Here is a 21,325-nt window from a genome sequence, read left to right as displayed (position 1 = left end):
TAGTTCCAGGCAGATCTTGACAGCATGTGTCCATATCACTTCGACAAATGATGATGAAAAGAACTAAATATCACAATGACACTGACCACGCAAATAAATAGTATATAACAAAATAAAAAAAACAAATAATTTCCATGTTTTTCCGTGCATCTACATTTGAAATAACGAACTTGAGCGCGCAAAAGCACGATATGTGAACGGCCCCTTATAAAGTTTCGCTTATTAGAGACACTGCGGAACACTGTGAGGGATGCACAAACTCAGGTAATTCACACACACTTAATCTTTCTCTTTCGCACAGTAATACCAGTAAATTGCCATACTGGAACAACTTAACCGGTAAATTAAAAAATGCACTGTTCACACAGGCAATGGCGTTCTGTCTTTTTCCGGTAAAGCATCATTCACACATCGGTTTCAAATTACCGATAAATTATCTGACATCATTAAATGGAAATGACCTCTAAACGGTTGTGCCTCCCGGTGTTTAGAAACATGGAGGGGTATACGCAATCAGTGTTTTTGTTGATGTTTTAATTTTTGTGTCAAATGTTCTCATTCATGCAGCTTCTTTTGGCCCAGAGACATAACGACTTCAAACCGAAATACACAGCGTGATGTAAATGCATCAGAATGTTATAATTGGCCCAGAGCCACTTAATTTTGAATTTCAATGGTTCTGATTTGGCCCGGAGTTGACGTCTTATGTAAGTGTGTTCTGAACTAAATTTTAAATTTTAACAACTTCTCATACCGGTGAATTGCCGAAACAAATTTACTGGTATTTTTAAAAAAGAGCCTGTTCACACATGATCTCTTTACAGCGATTTACCGGTAATTTTCTTGTAAAGTCTGCATGTGAAAGGGGCTAATGGCTCAAGCTTCTGTTACTAGGTCTAAAATTACGTTTTGATTAGCAACGAAGGTGTTTTGATTAGCAACGAAGATGAGATGCCTAAGAAATTGCACACAGAGTGTTCCAAGGGAAAAAAATGAAACTGGTAAATGTCTTGAAATACAGCATCTGAACAATGTAACACCTCGGATGTGTATTATTTTCTAATAATTAAACCCGTCGTTAAATATGTCAAGTTAATTGGAAATTATAAAACACATTTCTGTATGTATGTATGTATGTATGTATGTATGTTAAGACATACATACATACATACATACAGAAATGTGTTTTATAATTTCCAATTAATATACAGGATATTTTTTGATAAATTAAACATGGCCAACTTTACCTGAAAAGAGACTTGTCTGGAGAGCATGATCTTAAAGGGATAGTTCACCCAAAAATGAAAATCCTGTCATTAATTACTCAGCCTCGTGTTGTTCCAAATCCATAAGACCTTCGTTATCTTCGGGAACACAATTGAAGATATTTTTAAATCTGAGGGCTCTCTGACCCTCCCATAGACAGCAAGGGAGCTACCATGGTCAAGGTGCAGAAAATTTCCAAGATGGTCGACAAAGTAGTCCATGTGACATCAGTGGTTCAAAAGCTACAAAGCTACAAAAATACTTTTTTGTGCAAAGAAAACAATAATAACAACTTTATTCCACATTTTCATCTCTACTGCATCACTTGTGGACGTGCATTCACGACAGTACCATGACACAAGTTCAACGTCAATGGTACTGTCGTGAATGCGCATCCACAAGTGACGCAGTAGAGATGAAAATGTGGAATAAAGTTGTTATTTTTGTTTTCTTTGTGCAGTTCATTGAAATACCACATTGTATAAACAGAATACAAATTAATATGTTACAGCTGGACCTTAAAGTTGACAATGGGTTGGCCTATTTGTGTGTGTGTGTGTGTGTGTGTGTGTGTGTGTGTATTCTTAGTTTTAAGAGGATTAAAGGTGGATGGTGGCAAACTTGAAAGTGTCATCAAAGTAAAAAGTTTAAATTCCATAGTGAATTTACATCAATAAAGTTATTCTATAGGCACAATACTGTATAGTCATTAAGGTCTTTGTAAACAGAAAATGACATTTTGAGTGCTGAGCCTTTCTCCCATGGGAAGACCTTTCTTTTTTTCAGCTGCTGCATTCTAAAACCTCATTTGAAGAGTTGTTTTTCTCTTCCCCTAATTATTTGGGGTGTAAATGCTACAGCCAGCTCTAAGTTGTGAGATAAAAATAATGTTGTCTGAAATTGCTTTTACTCTTCTAATAGTTAAAGACGTTTAAAGTAGATGAAACAATTTCAACTCTCTTGCTAAACAGAGTAGCCTGTTTTTGTTGGCTTAGATTAATTAACGAATCCAGTGCAATGGACACACACACACACACGCACGCACATGCACACACACACAAAATCCTTAGAATTTTAAGATTAAGTGTATATTTTTATTCAATACCATTCAGATAAAGTGAGAATAATAATTCCAGTATTAAAAAGTAATTGAATAAGTAATTGCATTGAGAAAAACTCTTTTTTTCAGAAAAGGCATGATGACATAGAATTGACAGATTTGACTTCTAAGGCAGTCAATGTTTTTATTAATACAATAAAAAAGTGTATTTGGACACATAGGGCACACTTAAAATGTATGAATTCCATTACATTATATAACAAAACATTAAACTAGCAAATATTGTCAAGCAAAACATTCCACTGTACAGGGCTGTAGCTAGGAATTCTGGGATATTGCGAATTGCTGTGGTCCTCATTCCTTTTTTAGAACAAAATGTAGATATATACATGATTTGGTGGGCATTGTACATGGTTTGATATTTGCATCATACTGTATTACATTGTGTATATGCAAAAGATATTGTACTTTTTAGGGCCACTTTATTTGCATAAGTTTTACTTTGTGAAATAAGATGTTAGTGGAACACCTATGTAGTTTAGCTTCATTCAGTTTTCTGAGATCTGCCACTGCGAAACTGAACACTAGTATATAAATAAAGTTAAGAGACATGCTGTGTTATAGTTTGTTAGCCAGACAGTTTAATTTCCCTTATTTTATTCTTATTGAAGTCATATAATAACTTTGAGAGGGCTAAAGCGCCTAGTCACTGCTAAGTGATCTGACACCAGACAGAAAAGGAATGTGCACCTGGTAGAACACTTTGTTTCACTGCAGCATGTTATGTTGTTAGCAAACCCTGGGCATGGGTAGAGGTAGATCTCATATGCAGTATGCATCATTCATGATGGGGATGCATGAGTACATGGCTGAATCTTTGATTTTTAATGTTTTACTGAATGATTGCTGTGGCGAAAACCTAAAGCAGCAGTTTCTCACCTTTTTCTATCCGTTCTATATAACAAATGTATTATGTTATATAAATGTGTTATACAAAATGTACAAAATTTTGAATTGGAAATGAGCAAATATTGTACTACATGTCTCATCAGCTGATCATTACACAGACTATTTATCAAAACAGTTAAAGCTCATTTTAAATTATTCATGCATAATTTAATTTATATTCACGAGAGAAACCTCTGTTTCTAAACAATGTTCATGATTATGCGTGAAGGCAAATCAGTAAACATTTTCACATTTATGTAACAAATCATACGCAATTATAGTCTGAATTCAGAAAATTCTTAATAGTGGTGAAGAACAGGTTGAATACATAACTGCATTTGTTTTGTCCTAAGTAGATAATATACATACTTCTAGCAGCACAGCTAAATTAATAATAAATAGCTCATGGCCAAACACAGAAATATATGTACATATGTATATGTATACACTGTAAAAAGTGATAAGTTGACTTAACTTAAAAAAATTAAGGAAACCCCTTGCCTTAAAATTATCAAGTAAATAATAATTAAAAAAATTAAGTTAAGTGATCAGTCAGGTTCACTTAACTTATTTTTTTAAATTATTATTTACTTAATAATTTTAAGGCAAGGGGTTTCCTCATTATTTTTTTTTTTTAGTTAAGTCAACTTATCAATTTTTACAGTGTACGTATCCTTGTTATTGAGCTAAAACTATTTTTATTACTTAAAATTAATGTTAAAATAAAGCTAATTTCCAAGGCAACATTTCCCATTTTCATTTAGTTAAACCTGATGTACTAAAATAACTAAAACAAAACTGAACTGAAAGAAATATGAACAAAAAATTCAAATAATAAATATACAAATAAACATGAATTAAAAAGTATTGATAAGAACTATAATAGTATCTCAGTTTTAAAATAACACTGATATGTAACTATATACAGCGCATGTACACGTGTATGTATATGCACACATAAATACACTCACCTAAAGGATTATTAGGAACACTTGTTCAATTTCTCATTAATGCAATTATCTAATCAACCAATCACATGGCAGTTGCTTCAATGCATTTAGGGGTGTGGTCCTGGTCAAGACAATCTCCTGAACTCCAAACTGAATGTCAGAATGGGAAGGAAAGGTGATTTAAGCAATTTTGAGCGTGGCATGGTTGTTGGTGCCAGACGGGCCGGTCTGAGTATTTCACAATCTGCTCAGTTACTGGGATTTTCACGCACAACCATTTCTAGGGTTTACAAAGAATGGTGTGAAAAGGGAAAAACATCCAGTATGCGGCAGTCCTGTGGGCGAAAATGCCTTGTTGCTAGAGGTCAGAGGAGAATGGGCCGACTGATTCAAGCTGATAGAAGAGCAACTTTAACTGAAATAACCACTCGTTACAACCGAGGTATACAGCAAAGCATTTGTGAAGCCACAACACGCACAACCTTGAGGCGGATGGGCTACAACTGCCTGGCCTGATGAGTCTCGATTTCTGTTGAGACATTCAGATGGTAGAGTCAGACTTTGGCGTAAACAGAATGAGAACATGGATCCATCATGCCTTGTTACCACTGTGCAGGCTGGTGGTGGTGGTGTAATGGTGTGAGGGATGTTTTCTTGGCACACTTTAGGCCCCTTAGTGCAATTGGGCATCGTTTAAATGCCACGGCCTACCTGAGCATTGTTTCTGACCATGTCCATCCCTTTATGACCACCATGTACCCATCCTCTGATGGCTACTTCCAGCAGGATAATGCACCATGTCACAAAGCTCAAATCATTTCAAATTGGTTTCTTGAACATGACAATGAGTTCACTGTACTAAAATGGTCCCCACAGTCACCAGATCTCAACCTAATAGAGCATCTTTGGGATGTGGTGGAACGGGAGCTTCGTGCCCTGGATGTGCATCCCACAAATCTCCATCAACTGCAAGATGCTATCCTATCACTATGGGCCAACATTTCTAAAGAATGCTTTCAGCACCTTGTTGAATCAATGCCATGTAGAATTAAGGCAGTTCTGAAGGCGAAAGGGGGTCAATAATCCTTTAGGTGAGTGTATATGTATACATGACAAATATACGTCGGTGACAGTGTGTATGTGTCAGTGAGCAAAGAGGAAAGGAAGAAAGAAAGGGTGTTATAGGGGTCCCAAGAAAAACAATAGTGTCAATTACTGCATGCTTGGTTAATATATATGTAGATGCAAATTCAGTGCTTTTACTGAAAAATGAAAAATACTATCTTGTTTGTTTGCAGGCTTCTTGCTTCCCTCTTTATTTTGTGCTATTTGGCCACTCTGCACTGCAATTCTTTTGGTGGCTGATGCATTTCACAGGTGACTTAACCTTATCTTAATTAGAAAATGATAGCTGCAGATTTGAAATATAAAGCTTCCACACAGGTTCCACAGAGTTTATACTACGTTGATTTTTTTCTTCTTCTAAGAAAATGATATGACTAATTGCATATTTACTTCAGCATTGGAAAATTAAATGGACATTGTCAGTACTTTACCTGGAAACATCTAACGGCCCTGGAAACATAGATTTCTAGAATTACACACATATAATGGCTTTTTTAAAATACATATAATTTACATAGGCATACTCTGTGTCATATAATTACAGTCAGTCTTAATTAGAATTTGAGCATTTAAATAGATAAATAGATCAAATTTACTGCATATTTGTAAATGTTGTATAGGTGTAATGCTAGTTATAAACACTCTTTAAAGATAAACATCCTTGGAAATCTATAACGAAATAAAAAAGTGTTAATAAACCACTATTTGGGTTGTTTTTAACATGGATTTTGGCCATACGTGTTTTCAATTTAAATCATCTGTGCAAAAATGAGGCTTTAATACAAAAACTGGCACACAACATTTCTTCAGACTAACATTATAATTAATGAAAGGACTGCTAATATTACTGTAAATCACATTAGTGGATAAAACAGCAATATTTCCATTGTGCTGTCCATTGGCTGGCTTTTAAATCAAACAAACCTCTCCGAGCTTCTGATGACAACATCTGATGAAACATCTGGCTCATTAAGTCTCCTCTGAAATCTGAATGGCAGTTCATTGCAGCAATAACATTTCCTAAACAAAAGCTTTTAATTTGGCGCTACCATTTCAAGGCATTGATATCTTTTGTCCTTTAATGGCAGCAAACTACTGGTCCAGCATGAATTATGTTTCAGTATGTTCAAAGACCTAACAGTCAATTACTGCCTTCATTAAACAGCTTTTTTTACCAAAAAAATAAAGAAATTACTGCCACTGTTTACTGAACATGTTTATTGAGTGCATGTAAGGTACATTGCTCAGCAAGCATCATCGAATCTTTTAAATAAACTAGAGTGAGAAATTATGCAATTGCACATATACTAAATAGTGACAAATATGGAAAAACAGCATCACCACCTACAATAGCAAAACAAAAACACAAAGAAAAACCATATTGTCAAAATATCTGTGTGTATTCAACCAAACCACTTCAAACATAACATTGTTTTTGCATTCATGCTTTGCATTTTTAATTGCCTCTGGTTGTTTGTTTTTGCACACTAAATCATCTTCCGACAACATGTCCATTACAAAGTTTATATTAGAAATAAATTAACTTGTTACACAGCAGTCAAAAAGTGTACTGTTTTAGTCATTTGGAACCAACTTATTCTCCCTTGAGGTACAAAATGCAACCTTGGAGCTATGAATTCCCCTGCTCTGTGGAAAGCATCTCCCTCTGATTTTTTCTTTCTTTTTTTTTCTTTCTTTTTGTGTGTCATGCTGCAATAGAGCTCCGGCGGTTGACGTCAAGCAATCTACACTCCGACATTTTGGCAGGCAACCAGGAGCGCGCTAGAGCGTAGCATTAGTATCAACAGTTGTAGAACAATAATTTAAAACCAGACTATTTAGACCTTACAAAACTTACACCATTTTAACAGAATACCAGAACATGCGGGGGAAAGCCGTATTAGCCGGGACTTCACGTATATTGGGCTTAATTTATGTGTCCCGTACGTGACCTCCCTTGGCCAGTTTCTCGCCCCCTCACGCAGTATTCGTTAAGTAAATCATAAAGTCCTGAACATAACTGTTAAAGGAAGGCTGCAGAATCCTCTGCTGGCTGGCCGCTCCTGCTTCACAATAAGCAGCGCTCGCGCTAATAATGCCAATTTCTTTCTTATTCTGTTTCTCAGTCCGTGTCTGGATCAGATGGTGGATCGGCACCGGGAGATGATGTCTGCGGCCTTGATCGTCGGCGGAGGCCGGACACCTGGATGAGCCCCAGGTACATATCCCCAGTGAAGACCTCGACTAAAAATACAATAAAACTAAAAATAAAACAAAATAACTAAAAAATATAATAAAATACTTAACTACATAATAATATTATTGTTAGAAATGGCAACAATATAAAAATAGAAATATAATACATTTATACATTTAAAATTTTAATTAAATCAATAATTAAACAATAAATAAACAATAATATCCTGGCCAGAGGAGAACTCGCCCCCCAACTGAGCCTGGTTTCTCCCAAGGTTTTTTTCTCCATTCTGTCACAGAGGGAGTTTTGGTTCCTTGCCACTGTCGCCTCTGGCTTGCTCAGTTGGGGACACTTGATTTCTAGCGATTATCGTCAATTTGATTTCACAGATACTATTTAAACTAAACTGAGCTAGACAATGACATCACTGAATTCAATAATGAAATGCCTTTAACTGAAAATTGAGTGTTTAATCTTATTATTATACATTACTGACACTCTATCCTCCAGTTTGATACTGTTAAGTGCTTTGACACAATCTGTATTGTTAAAAGCGCTATGCTAATAAAGGTGACTTGACTTTTGCTATGTACAGGTCTATGTCTTTTGAATTAAAGTGCGCAGTGAACTCTGTTGCCTTGAAACTTACGCTGGCACCATTCATTTCATATTCGCTCCCGGCTGTTCTTGCCTGCCAGCATGGTGGTGTAAACAGAATGGGTCACGTGACTGCCGGAGCTCTGTAGGTGCATGTTTTCTTTGTATTTTTTTATATATATATTTCATATAATACACATTTTACTTCACCTGATCTTTGATTGCCATTAGCTTTTGTGTAAATAAAGATATATGCAAAACATTTAAATAACATATAGCTGTAATATTTACAAGTAATCTGCCCATAAAAAAATTAAGGGAACACTTTATTTTAAAGTGTCCTTGTTGCATGTTACATGTACTTACTATTAAAATAACAATAAATTATGCATAATTACATGCAAGTAACTCTAAACCCAACCCTAACATATAGTAAGTACATGTAGTTAATTAATATTACTCAGTACTTAAATGTATAATTACACTGTATCAAGGACACCTTAAAATAAAGTGTAACCAAAATTAATATAAAATACAACACAGACATTAAGTACATGGTAACACTTTACAATAATCCGCAGCATTAGTTAATACATTGGTATCATGAGCTAACAATGAACAATATTTTTTACAGCATTTATTAATATAGTTTAATGTTAAATTCTAACATGTTGCAACGTAATGACAGATGCATGTCAATATTTTTATAATTAAATTTGCATTAATCTAGATTAATAAATGCATTATGTTTAGCATTAGTTTATGATAGTTAATGCATCCCTAAAAGTTAACACTTTTAACAAATTACCATTATTATAACGTGTTACCAAGTATGTTTGAGCTCTCTGTACAAAACGAAAATAGGCATTCCTAAGATTCAACAAACCAAAGCAACACACAGACTTTGGGCAGTACTTTCCTGTTTATCTTTTGTGTAAAACAAATACAGAATCCTGCAATAATACGTGCCATTTTGCCATTGTGCATTAAGATAAATAATCTATTCCTTTGGAGTCATGAAGTTGAAGTCATTTTGTGCACATTGTGTGTATCCTGTATCTGTACGGACCCTCCATATGGATGGGTACGGACTTGTCAGTATGGAAAGTATAAATGTCCAACTCATTAGAAGTCAAAGCCAAGCATCCTCTGCATTGTTGTTTGGAGAAACAGGTCTCAGGTCAGTCTGAGGTCAACGTAAAACGTCCAGTCTTGGCGGCCTCAAGGAAATAGGATGGAGGAGACAGAATCCTCACTGATCAGAGAGAATCCATTTGACAGGCCCGGGGAATGGAATAGTGTTCTGAAAAATAAAAGGCTACTCGGAAGTCCTTCCCGCAGTGTTCTGGAAGGCGTTCCATGGTTGCATTGGCACTTAGTACCCTACAGTGAAGATCATCAAATCATCAAAGACAAATCAAATAGAATAGCTTCATGTCAAACGCAGCCCATGAGATCAAATAGAGCAAGACTCTTTCATAAATATGAGAGAAACAGATTTCGTACTAGGAAATACACCTCCTTTTTGATGCCATCTTTTGCAGGAGTTATGTTCAGAAAGATTCTGATAGCTACTATAGCAGTTATTTGAAGGAAATGACTCTCATCAAACTGAGTCACTTGGGAAAGGGGAGATGAAAGTTGTCACATTTTTCTTTTGGTTATCGCGTTGCTTTGAAATTTTTTTCCTTGATTACAAAGTTTGACGGATGATCAAAAAAAATATATATATCCCCAGTTCACAGATAATAGCCCAGAGTTTGAGAAAACTGATGAACTGGGAATTGGTTTTTCCCTCTTAAAAGTCATCCAAGATCGAAACGAATCAACAGGTGAAATGGCGGCGACTCCAACCCCACATTGGCCTCTTCATCTGGGGATACTCCTCATGCCGTGACTTGCTTTTCTTCTCTTGCCCGCTGTACTCCTCCTTTGCTCTCCCTCTTCTGTTTGGAAGAGGGAGATACCAGCCGTCTTGGCTTGCTTTGCTCTTGTCTTGCCCCAGACAGTCGCTTATCCCTGTAACGGCAGCAAAACAACCAGTTAAACTATGTGGATCTGATTTGGCAGATAAACATACTCTTCGTCTGTCAGTTCGTGCTAACCCAGACCGCTCTCCCATATGGTCATGTTTTGAACAGAAGGGCGAGAGAACAGTATGTGACTGAGCAAACTCTTCCCTCTGTGTGGAACTGATTAAGCAGTGCACGGAGGCCAAGACTCCTGCTTTATCTAGCTTTAATTTTCCTATATTACCTATTACGGTAGTGCTCGATTACTAGAATGCACTGCCTACAGGTTGGGATCCATAAAAATAGGTGGTTTATAGATTCTTGCCTCCAGTACAGTGAACTAAGGTATCATTTGCTTCACTTTAAACTTGCTTCTTGCTTTTAGAGACCTGGCACTATAATGGTGTTTCCCAATCTGCAAACTGTTTGAGAATAATGGCATTGCAAACAGCATGATTTACTTGTCAAGAGCAAAAATCTATTGTTTTTATCCAATTATTCCTTCCAAAGCATTTATTTTGTTCTCCAGAGGCATTTAGATGACATATGTAGTTGTAGTTTGTAGGTTTTCTCTTAAAAATAACTAAGCTTGTATTGAAAATATTTTGATGAAATCTCCTAGTAATTCTGAATATAAGTTCTTAAAAAAGATAATATTCCAGTTCTTTGGTGTTCATATTGTCCCCTCTCAAGTAATAACCTACCACATTCGGTCCAGTCCCACAGCTTTGTTTGCATATGAATCTGAGAATAGTGTGGAATCAAACTCCTACGTGTCACGACCGCTGGCTTGTCCCGTTGCCTAGGAAGGGTGCTGACACACACAGCAGCTGGTGCATTTTGTGTCTTGTCATGACAAGAGTCAAAATCTGCCGCAACTCTTAAAGCTATCTGAAAGTGAGATATAGGCCCGTGCTTTAAATAACACAGCAATAATAGAATGATCTATTCGGCTGCTTCAAAGGTTTGCTGACCTAGTGAAATGGTTCTACTGTGTATTTGGGAGTGTCACTCATATACTTGACTGTGTTCAGTCATGAAGGTCATTTGAGTAATATAATATGAAACATGCAACAACTTTGTTACATTTTTGCCATGAACCTACACAGGAATATTGATTTTAGCACTGTAGCAAAGCAAGCAATTATGTAAACATCAGATTACTTGCAGATTGATACAAATTATGCATCAGTTAGTCCTGATCTTCGAATCTGATTTTACAGAGTGAAGTTCCCAAACTACTAAGTGATACTGTTTGTATCACACTGTGTTCACAGGTTCCAGACACTTTCTGCAAGTTGCATTGATACACCAGTAGGTGGCGACAAGTTTCTTTTTAACTTCTAATTTAACTGATTTGTTCAAAAACACTGATTCAACTGGGAATGAAACATGTGATGACATACTGTAGTGAGATACTAAACCATTCAATATAACAATGTTCAAAATACTGATTCATTCAGTAACAAAACAGTGAATGGCTTTATGATTGCTTTAAGTCATTCAGCCAATCAATTTGTTCAAAAACAACAAAATTTGTGAATAGCTTTATTAATGAGTCAATGAATCTTTCACTCAAACTTTTCACTTAAAACACAGATTAATTCAGGAAAGAAACAGGTGAATGGCTTAATGCGTGAGTGATTGAATCATTTAGTCAACCGATTTGTTCAAACACTCTGGCTATGTCCAAAATCGCATACTCTCAGAGTAGGTAGGCCTACTTCTTTTGAAGTAGTTCTTTTTTAGTGACTGTTAAAAAAGTCCTTTCTCTGTATAGCATGAATGTGTGTAAAATTAATGTAATCCGGATGTGCTACATTCGTCATTGTCATGTGACCCACAAGCAGCAGTTGTGTCACTTCACTGCCATTCACAGATCCTCACCCTGGCGTCCTGGGATAGTAGAGTGTCCATCAGATGCACACTTCACAATCTCGCCAGAAATGCCTGTTTTATGAAAACTCTGAATTGGGGTATACTACTCTGTTCACATAATGTTTAACTCTTGTGTTCAACTGTGGATACAGCAACTAATTAATTAAGAAAGGAACACCATGTGAGCCATGTGTGATGCTCAGAATCACAAGAGCTGATTTTCCATTGGCTTCGTTTGGAAGTGTTTTCATTCACGGAGCCAGTCTAGGAAAAAATAAGTGGAAATATTGTGTCTAAAATTTAATTCCCTCATTATTAACTTATTTTTTTATGGAACTGTTGTAGTGCAAAAGCAGTAGGCCTATAATGCAAATCAGAAATATTGGCATCTCTATGAACATCAGCACTCAAAATTTTCAAAATCATATGTGCTATTGCTTAAAAACTAAGAAAAGGACAACACAGCAGATGGTTGCAATGATTCTATCCCTAAATCAGAGAGGTATGTGGCTATATGTGCAGCTGTCAGTGGCCATTCAGGCTATTACTCTGGGCAATGAGAGAATCACCAAAGCCCTCATCCGAGGAATTATCACAGTGGGATTTCAGCAAGGTGACATCTGCCGGACAGACCAGCTGCGTGCAGCCCTACCGATCACAGATTAGTGCACAGATTGTTTACACTGCAATCGATCTCCAACTGTTTGAATTCCATTAGCTGTGCAACGGGCTTCCCAAAAATCTCAGAGTTCCCACCAACCAAAATCACGGCTGTTCCAAAATTCTGAATGTTTTGCTCTTAACACCTATGATAAATTGCACATCTGACACTAACCATTCTGTGCATATTTCTGGTCAAATTCATTCAGCAGACATGTTCTCCATTAGTTCTTGTTTAGATTTTCCAAAATAGACTTCTCTCTTGATGTGTGGATTGTGCGCATTAAGCGATTGTTCTGAACAGGAAGACAACATCATTAGAGAAAAAATTTATAGAAATGCTTTTCATCATTATAGAAATGAGCACAAAAGAAATGAAGCTTGTGCTCATTATGAACAGAATGACTTTGCAATAGGGCCAGAAGATCAGGGGCTGAGCAGCCAGGCAGAGCAGCCCACTGTCTCCTTACTGTGATTACTAGGAAATAGAGAAGAAATGTCATCACTGGGTGAATGAAAGAGCGGGAAATCCAATAAATTAGTTTTAGTCAGGCACCAACCATAATCTGGCCAGTTAGCACCTACACTGGCATTGTATGAGTGATGCCCTGAGTATGTTCTGTTTGGACAAAATGGAACTCCTTGAGTGCAGTTGTAATTTTGTACTACTGTACTGTCCTTTCATAGTACTATAAGTAAATCCAACCACTTTTTGAAAATACAATGCAGAAAGAAAATGTGGACAAATTTCTACTTCCAGGAGCACAGCTGACGGACCACTCTTGGGCTTTGGTTAATGCAGTGATTATTTTTTAGGAGCCGTTGTAATTGACATGAATTCTACCGAGCTCACTCCAAGCTTTCACTGGTTTCCCCCCCTCAAAGAATTCAAAACCTATGTTTGAGGGAAAATTTCCAAATCCGAAGATCTATACTGCTTGTTTCAAAGATCTATGGAGATGAGAGATTCCTGTTATGATTTAGATCATAGATCACACTCTTTAATGGGTTGAACAGCCTTTGAACTTCTTTCATCATCAAAAAAAGTTGCAAAGCAATGGAAAGTACTTTTAAAATCTGTTTAAAATCATGTAATTCCACATTCGAATTGAATCATATCATATCAGTAGTCTAATAAAAGCGGTTTCATTTTACATGCAAAGGGTTTAAAACACACCACCTTTTGTTACCATTGTTTGATTTTATTTCTTATCTGTCCTCCCTGTTCCTTGCACATATTTGTACATATTTCAATTTCAACACCAGCCTGATTTAAACCTGTTTACTGCCATGTTGATTAATTCCTTGACAACAATGAAACGCACTGGCTGATTATAAAGAAATATATGAAAATGTATGTTTTAGGGAGATTCTTTTCTGGATATTTTTCCAAAGTGTGGTGTTAGTCACCTAGGTTTTCTGTTTTCACTTTTCTTGCCTGAAGGATAAGCCTGTTTGATTTATCTCTCATTTAACTGTTTAGAATTTAAGGGAATTAGAATAGGAATCTGTGAAAAATAACAGGGAAAAATACATAAAAACAGGTATTGTTTTTGTGGTCTGATCGATGGTCTCATGCATTGCACTAGTAAATCTTTTGTGTTGTTTCTGATTAGATCAAGCTGTTAGAATATAGCGTTTGGCTGGCAGTGGAAAACCATAATGCAGTACATTGTGATGTGGTCTGTGGAATGGCCTGAAATGCTTTGTAAATCAGTGAGATGCAGACAGAGAGAGACAGGCTAGAAACTGAGGGCAGGGCAAACAGCCAATGAGCACATAAGCTACAATCGAATGTCAACAGGTGCCATGATTCTCTCTCGTTCTCCTTATCAGCTGCGTTCCATCTATCGTGTGCCGGGCAAAGTAATCCTGGCCAGTACACCCCTGCAGCATGCCAGCTGAATCGTATTGCCAAAGCTTCCTCATCAGAGTGCTTTCATTTGCTGGTTAGCAGGGAGGGACTGTGTATAATGTAAAAACCTATTAAGGAGGATGTCTAAATCAAGTCCTTGTGTTATGTGCGAGAGGATTTATCGTTATTATGAGTATTATGATAGGTGTTACACATCCTCCGGAAATAGAGATGGCATATGGGTGAAGTGTTCACTTACGTTATGTCACAAAACCTGGTTTCCAGCATCACATCTGTCCCATTCTCATTTCAGTTAATCCCAGCGGATTTCAACCCCTGTGCTTATTGGTGTACCACAGTACACTTCTCCACTACATCATCCTGTGTCTTTGGGTTTCAGAGCTGAACAGCACTGTGTGATTATGTGTGTTTAGACCCCTGCTTAGTGACACTGTGTTTCAGTCACATTTTGTTTTCCAGTTACCATACAAGCATGACATATCACAAGAGGGCTTTTGCCCTGACAGCTTGAGATATGTATAAATGGAGGACTGAGTCAGCTCCAAGTGGATGGGGCAGCTCCAGATGGGTTGTACTGAAGGTCCATACCTAACCATCACTTTAAGTGAGCACTAGATGATGGCAAAAAACATGACTGTTTCAACATTTGGGGTCAACAAGGTGTTTTAATGTTTTAGAATTTTTTACAGTAAAAACAGTAATATAGTGAAATATTATTAATAACTATTTCTGTCTGAATATAATATATGGCAAAAGTTTAAAATAACTATTTTCTGTTAGATTTTCAGCATTTTAGATCACATGATCCTTCAGAAATCATTCTAATATATCGATTTGGGGTTCATTAAACATATCATTATCAATGTTAAAAACATACCATAACCATAATTGTCTTTGATTAATAGAAATTTTTAAATTGATAAACTTTATAAATGTTTCTTGTCACTTTTAATCAATTTAATGGGTCCTTGCTGAATATAAGTATTAATTTAGAAACAATATTGGCTAAAAAACACAATTGAGAATTACTGGGAGAGATTTGTATGTAATTATAATCTCAAGATGTTTAGTGACAGTTGCTATAGGATTTACAGAACGTTTTAAGGTAAAATTTTACACCTGGTTTAAAATTTGATCTAAATGGCAGAAGTGGTATCATCTAAATAAGCATTTTCTTTTGTTGAATTTGAAATGTGACATCCACTTGTCACTTATTTCACAAGAACAATATGAATGACCAGATGGTGAGGGATGCAGCACTTTCCAGAATCTTTTATCAATTATTTTTTAAAACAAAGGGGAATGCTTTTCAAGGACATTCTAGACTGTTTTTTTCGTAATGGAAAAACCTCCACAAAAGGTCCTTCAAGGTTCTTTTTGATACACCTCATGAATGGATAATAAAGATCTGGATTGGGTCTCTCAGTGGAAGTCCTGGTTCAGTGTTTCATGTGAGCAGCAGCTAAAGCAGCGGGTGAACGGGAAGACGTGTACAGTGCCACAAGTAAACCCTGTCTCTGTCGCTGAGATCAGAGGAAGTTTTTTTCTCCCAGTTTCCATTTCCTCAGTTATTATGGTGGCGACGCACTGGTGACACACGGAAAACACTGCTACCTCTTTGTTGTTTAAAGGGGGGGGGGGGGGGGGGGGGGGCTGCATTTCATGAAGCTTGAAAAGGTTTTGGTTGAGAAGTGTTTGTGTTTTTCAGACTTCCCTAACATGTTCTGTACTGATGATGAGGAAGTTCTTCTCTGTATTTCAAATGGATGGTCCATATGGTACATCATGCATCAAACAAGTGAACCTGGAGCACTAATGTCTGATCCTTGTTTCTTCAACTTTATGACTCATTCACTCAATTAGCTCCATATGTATCGCTGCACAGTTCACACATTCACATACTACACACTCAGAAAGATACTGGCATGCACCTATATACACAACAAACACTCCATTGTGTGCTAAATTGGACCACAAGGATATTGCACATCTTTTCAATAGCATGAAGCATTTTAAAAACCGGCTCACCCAATTTACTCAATCTAAAAGTACTTTTTATTTTGCAGAGGTAATTAGAATCAGCAGCTGATATTTGTCTGCTGTGGTTTTGATGGACATTATCTTTTACAGAGTTTAATGTATTATAGATATGTATGAAGAAATACTAATCACATACATTTACATTTATTCATTTAGCTGACGCTTTTATCCAAAGCGACTTACAATTGCTATATATGTCAGAGGTCGCACGCCTCTGGAGCAACTAGGGGTTAAGTGTCTAGCTTAGGGACACATTGGTGTCTCACAGTGGATTCGAACCCAGGTCTCTCACACCAAAGGCATGTGTCTTATCCACTGCGCCATCACCACCCTTATACCATCCAGAGAATCAGAGGTAGCTGAATGGTTAAGTATTGCGAGGTTGAGATGACACTGGGGACATATTGAGTTCTCAGTTTTGCTCAATCACAACGGGACCCTTGAGCAAGGGTCTTCACCTCACATTGCTCTAGTGAGACCGTCATGGCAATTAGTCTGCTGTAGGTTGCTGCAGCTGAAAGGCAGGTCGCAAGTAACTGAGCACACGGCATATTTGTCAAAGTCCATGTCTGAGGAAAAATACCAGCTGACAGGGATACCCTTTAACTCATGCTTCATCTGAAATATCGAGCCCACATGTGTTTTGTGCGCCTTTTTATCTGTTTGTCATTACTCTGAGCACAGCCTAAACATCCTGTATACCTTTGAAAGGTTGTTGTTGAGAACTGAATTTCAAATGTTTGGAATCACAAATAAAATAAAATAAAAAATAAAGAAAATAGAATAAAAAAATGAATTACCGTAATTCTTTGGAATCCATTTGCACTACTATTCATTTATGACTGTCAGAACAACTACATTTCCAACCTCATTTAAAAAGAACCTCAGGACATACTGTGTCTAGACTCACTAAGCCAGTTTTTGGCTTAGCTGAGCAAGCAATTGAGCCAAAAGCAGTTACCTTCTCTGGTAATTGATATTTATGTGATTTGTGTATATTGTTTTGGTGAGGAAGAAGGAAGAAAAAAAAATCTGGTATAAATCTCATAATATATGGTGGGGTCCAAAAGTATTAAAAAAAAACCTGTTAAATTAATAAGAAATATTTGTGATTCTACACTTTTTTTTTCCAGCCAGTAATAAACGTTTTACAATTATAACATTTTTCATAAAATTGCTATAACAACATAATTTTAACATAATTTTTATATAATATAATATATAACAGAAATATATTTGAATATAATATGATTTAATTTAGTGTAAAATTAGAACAGTGCTTTTTTAATAAATACTTTTATTTAGCAAGAATGCATTAAATTGTAAACGTCCTTACAAAAGTGATCAGTGTTACAAAAGATTTCTATTTTAAATAAATGCTGTTCTTTTAAACTTTCAGTTCATAAAATAATCCTGAAAAACATGCTTCTTGGTTTCCACACAAATATTAAGCAACGCTACTGTTTTCAACACTGATAATAATAATAAGAAATGTTTTTTGATTACCAAATCTGCATATTAGAGTGATTTCCAAATGATCATGCACTGAGGGACTGGTGCAATGACTACTGAAAATTCAACTTTTTTCATCACAGGAATAAATGACATTTTAAAAATATATTAAAAATAAAAAACTATTTTAAATGTTAATGATATTTTGCAATATGACTGTTTTTTACTAGACTTCCGATTAAATAAATCCTTGCAGAACATATGAGATTTCTTTCAAGAACATTAAAAAATCTTACCAACCCCAAATTTGACTGTCTTGCGTCATTATTATAGGCTACAAAAACACTTGTAATAATCTCCCAGCATGAACCTTTCTGGCTCAAATTTCACTAAATCTGCGTAACACTGGAGTATAGTACTTTCTATCCACTTGATCGTTAAATCACATAATTGTCAGCTGCAGTTTCTTTCACGTTCCTATCACAGTTTATTCCACAATCTTACATACTTTCATATACTATTATTTGCCTTAAAAGAGTCCTAGTTTGGTATAAAACGTGATTGCGTGCTAGCATTGAGTATAAATGACCTGAATCTCATCAAAATTCAAGGATTCAGCTGCTGAGCTCTCAGGGTACTGTACTGCATTACTTACGTGCCACCCTTCAATAAGCAGGATGATGACACATACGGAACCATGCAAAACAAAGACAGGGTTCAGTAACACAAGTGGAAAATAATATACGACTGTATTTCAGAAAAAAGACAATTGGAGAAAACTCAGAACACATGAGGAGACCGAATCGTATAATTAAATACTGTTTGTCTTTTGTCCAGGATCTATGATTGAATCACAAGTGGAAATAATTAAATCTCCAAGCAGCTTTACAGATGTCTTTCTAACTAATCTCAGGTTGTTTACTCCAGTGTCGCACACATGTAGCTGTGAAGAACAACATGTAATCACTGTTCACTTTTAGGAGAAACATTAATGTCATGTTCTAGGTGACCTTTTAAACTAATGCTTAACATAAATAGCCATTGCTCCTAAATATTTTTTACGTTAGTGACTCCATGGCATAATGTCTCAGAAGTGCAGAGATAGGATGGGTGCTAATTGGAACACATGATCTTAAAGGCCGCAGGTGATTTATCAAGTGGTCAGGGCTTTTAAAGCTTATAGGAGATAAGGGAAAGGAGTGGTTTCTGGTAAACAGCTTGGCACATTTATGTGTTTTCTAACTGACCCATATCAAATAAAATCTTAATTATTTCAAGAGGAAAAATAAACTTTCATCTGTTATTAAAATATTTCCAGCCCAGGTTTATACTGACATACATAACGATTTATTCACACCACAGGTGCTCTGAATAATTACCAAGGATGCAGGAAATAACAGGCAGTATCTCAGCATCTCAGAAAGAGCACATCTGTGATTAACATTGCAGAGCCAGTGAAGAAAAAGATTAATTGAAGAGCAGCCAGTCCAATAGCCATTTATAAATTTGGATAAGCCATTTATAGCGAAGTTGGATAAGATAAACTATGTGTGGACCTTGATGTTCTTGTATTCTTTTAAATGCATTTCATTCAACTTTTTACTGCTGGAACATCTGATGTATCATTTCAGTCTGTGATGATGTCTCTTTTGTATAAGCCATTACCTTCTTCACAGCTGAACTACACATTAAAAATGAGTAAAACAAGCGTGTTGTTACAGAAGTAGGACAGAGGCAAGAGAGATGGTTATGTTATTTATTAGATCAACAGTATGGCGGGTGCAGGAGATGGCAGGTGAGTGAGGAACTGGTTAAATAAGACAGACGTGACAGAGGCTGAACTTGAATCTTTGTCATTTGCAGGTGGAGCGGGAATCACGGGGAACCAGAGAAGACACACACCGCCGACCAGGAGCAGACACTCAGGAATCACTGGAGCTGATGGTATTAGTATCCTAGGAGCACAGAATGCAGGTAAGTAGATTAGCAGGTAAGTACACAAAGTGTAATAGTTACTAAGGCTGTGGTAGCTCTAGCAGTCCCCCTTCTCAGGAACGAGACCAGACATCGAGTGTTTGGCGGTGTGTGTCTTTATGGGGAGCAGTAACGAGGAGCGTGACGAGGAGCAGGTGAGTGTAATCAACACAGGTGAGAGTGATTGCAGTGATACTGTGGTGGCAGAGCCTGGCAGATCTGTAACATTAGCTCCCCCTCCCGGAAGGTGCGTTCCGCACCGTAATTACTACATAGGGGACGGAACATCCTGAAGGCCCATGCAGGGCAAGACATGCAGGGGAAGCCTCCAGGCTGGATCCAGGGAGTCGGGAAGTCGTGGCGGATCAGGAGGTTCGGGAGGCCATGGCGGATCAGGAGGTTCGGGAGGCCATGGCGGGACTGGAGACTCGGGAGGCCATGGCGGATCAGGAGGTTCGGGAGGCCATGGCGGGACTGGAGACTCGGGAGGCCATGGCGCATCAGGAGGTTTGGATGGCCATGGCGGATCAGGGAGCTTGGGTGGCCCTGACGGATCAGAGATCTTGGATGACCATGGCGGATCAGGGAGCTTGGATGGCCCTGACGGATCAGAGATCTTGGATGGCCCTGGTGGATCAGAGAGCTTTGTGGCCTTGGCCCTTGGCCTGGCCACACAGGCTGAGACTATATGGCCCCCCCCAAAATTTCTTTGGGAATGTTCCCCTCTGGCGGCCACACTCGAGGAACGAGCTCTGTGGGACGTTCAGGAGGAGCGAGCACTTGGGGGCGCTCTGGAGGCGCGGGCTCTGTGGGGCGCTCTGGAGGCGCGGGCTCTGTGGGGCGCTCTGGAGGCGCGGGCTCTGTGGGGCGCTCTGGAGGCGCGGGCTCTGTGGGGCGCTCTGGAGGCGCGGTGCTGGACGGAACCAGCGGGAACTTAGGTGAGCCCTTGCAAGGCGCTGGAACCGGAGGGCACCGGCGAGGAGCAGGCACCGGAAGGCGCTGGCGAGGAGCCGGCACCGGAGGGCGCTTGCGAGGGGCCGGCACCGGAGGGCGCTTGCGAGGGGCCGGCACCGGAGGGCACGTGCGAGGGGCCGGCTCTTGGGGGCGCTCTGGAAGCGTGGACACTTGGGGATCAGGAACGGAACTCCTGGCCGGGGTCTGAGAACTGGATTCTCGGAGTTCGGGATTGGCACTCTTGGCTGTGGTTCGAGAACTGGATTCCCGGGGTTCAGGATCGGCACTCCTGGCCGCGGCTTGAGAACTGGATTCTCGGGATTCCAGATCGGCACT

General features: G+C 38.0%; 1 protein-coding gene across 1 annotated transcript in view; it reads right to left on the bottom strand.

Annotated features, from left to right (window-relative positions):
* Positions 1-8,319: 8,319 nt before the first annotated feature.
* Positions 8,320-21,325, bottom strand: part of LOC306852071 (urotensin-2 receptor-like) — a 36,745-nt gene continuing 23,739 nt past the window's right edge. The window contains exon 3 of the mRNA XM_079388684.1: positions 8,320-10,162. The gene's annotated coding sequence lies outside the window, so the exon portion shown is untranslated. The remainder of the gene's footprint in view (positions 10,163-21,325) is intronic.

This window comes from Barbus barbus (assembly GCF_936440315.1).
Source record: "Barbus barbus genome assembly, chromosome: 32".
NCBI lineage: Eukaryota > Metazoa > Chordata > Actinopteri > Cypriniformes > Cyprinidae > Barbus > Barbus barbus.
Note: the sequence above shows the minus strand (reverse complement) of the source record. Positions and strands in the feature narration are given on the sequence as shown.